We start from the raw sequence: 2,619 nt of genomic DNA, 5'->3' as shown, positions 1-2,619 counted from the left end.
AAAAAAACCTGTCAAACCGTCAAACTCACCGAAAAATCCGTGAAAAACCCGTCAATTCGTACACTGTACAGTGCTGCCACACAGAAAAATCGATGACTATTTCTTGCCATCGCTTCATCAGCTGTTGCTATTGTGAAACCGAAACCAGTACTAAAACAGAGCACAGCCAGGACCAGCTCAGAGGTTACGACTGCATTGCTAATCAAGAGGCTTTCAAATGAGAAGTGCAACTCATTCGTACATGCTGTTATGTGCCGTACGTGCCATATGTACATGCCGTACGTGGGCAGCTCAACAGTTCGAGACGCCAGGAATCTTTACATATTTCCACCAGAGAATAACACAAAAAACATTGTTTATCAAAAGATTTTCAAATGAAAACTGCAACCCATTCGTACATGCTGTTATAATAACTTTTTCTCATTTACACCATATTACTATTATGTTCCAGGGGTTCTAAGTTGGGTTGTGCTGTCACATAAATGTCATACGTAACAGTTTTTTCCCCATGCTAAATTGTAAATATTGATATTCTGTGCAATGTTATTGTCAATTTTTACCCAATGTTCCTATTCTGTCCGATTATTAGTAGTATGAATTAGTAGCACGATTTTACCCAGCGCAGCGGGTACCCGCAGCTAGTATATGTATATTTGTGTGTATACAGATGGTATGCCAAGACCAATTAGCCTGTACATTCCGTACTAATGTGTAGACATAATTAGCATAGTGTGTGGGTAACACCAACGTGAAGTATAAGCCTATATATATAGAGATAATTAGCATGTTGTGCGGTGTAGAATATAACAGATATAAACATGTATAAAGTTCCTCCTATGCTACAACACAGCTCCTATGCTACAACAGGCGGCCTTGCCGCCTTCCTGTGTTGACTAGCTAGGGCGGACGTAAAGATGTTAGATTAACGCCAAAACGGATGGTAGCCAGATACCAGAAAACATTGCAATCTTGGTGTGGTCATTTACCGAGCCCTGGTAAAACAGTACTTTTTAGCACAGGGACTTGGAGAGAGACAGAAGGCAGCGACCCCTAGTGTAGGAAATACAATATAATTAGGTGACAGTTTTGACATATTGTGACATATGGTGACATATGGTGACATATGGTCACCTGTTGAATAGAAATAAAGCCATTATAGGCACCATAACTGGTGGTGCCACCTAGAATGACGTCACGGGCACACGTCCTATATAAGTAAGAAACCGCCCCTTTCGGGCAAGTAACCCTTTTGCTCGTGCTACAAAGATGTGTGACCTGCACGCAGCCTGTATCAGAAAGGCAAAAGATCATCAACCATGGTTAGAGAAGGGACCAAGCAACATGACACTGATACAGACAGTCAGGAAGTGTGCTCGTACTGTGGTAGGAGAGGTCACGGTAGGAGAGACCCACCTCGTGAGAAAAACCTGTCCTGTTTACGGTAAGACTTCCAGGAAGTGCAACAGGCTGCATCACTTGGAGGCGATGTGCCACAGCACGACCAACGGTGGGCCTGAGGTGTCAATGGCAGATGAGCAGGGCGCAGTTTTCAGCTCGCTCTGCACCATCTCTGATACCACGTCACCAAATGCTGTGCAGACGCCAAACAACAATCTGCTCTGTAGCTTCACCACCTTTGATGAGCATGCTGGTATACGTACCCTGATGCTAGATCACCATCTGTATAACCAGCTATCGGACTGCTGGAGACAATGGGCGTCAAGACCTCAACCGTTCATACAGCTGTCAGTATCTTGTAAACAGGCAGACTATGACGCTTTCGGATTCGCTTTCAGCATGACGGACAAAATGCAACCCTTCCGTAAACTCCTCAAGCCCTCCACGCCCTTTCACTGGGACAAAGAACTGAATGATCTGTTCGATGAGTCCACAGCTGTCATTGTAAGCGAGATTCACGAGGGTGTGAAGATCTTTGACAAGGAGAAGCCCACCTGCTTGGCAACAGACTGGTCGAAGGCAGAAATAGGATTCTGGCTATTTCAAAAGCACTGTGATTGTCCAGGAGACGAGCCTTTCTGCTGCAGGGACGACTGGAAAACGACCCTTATCGGCAGCCGGTTCACACATCCTGCCGAGTCTAGGTACGCGCCAGTCGAGGGCAAAGCTCTGGCAGTGGCTGATGCACTGGACAAGGCACGCTTTTTTGTGCTAGGCTGCAGCACGCTGATAATTGCAGTTGACCATAAGCCACTCCTCAAGATCGTTGGTGATCGCTCGCTTGAGGACATCCCCAATGCAAGGCTTAGGAACCTGAAGAAGACATTGAGATACAAGTTCCACATACCCAGTGTAAAAAAAACAGAGCGGCAGACTCGGTGTCAAGGTACTCCAGTGGCACTCAGATGACTAATAAGTTGCAACTGAGCGATGACATTGCAGCTGTCGACATGGCCGCACTGTCTGCGCCACCCCTACTCCAGCCCCTATTCTTGGCTAACATCCGTGTGCTAGAAGCCGACAACCCGAATGACCTTGATGACAGTCTACGACAGTCAGCTGTGGCGGCACTGCACTGCATAGCTGTGACATGGGGGAAGGTGCAAGAGACGACAGCGAGTGATGTAGCCATGAATGAGCTTGTGGGGTTAGTTGAGCGGG

The sequence above is a fragment of the Priapulus caudatus genome, unplaced genomic scaffold (assembly GCF_000485595.1).
Source record: "Priapulus caudatus unplaced genomic scaffold, Priapulus_caudatus-5.0.1 Scaffold1536, whole genome shotgun sequence".
Lineage (NCBI taxonomy): Eukaryota > Metazoa > Priapulida > Priapulimorpha > Priapulimorphida > Priapulidae > Priapulus > Priapulus caudatus.
Note: the sequence above shows the minus strand (reverse complement) of the source record.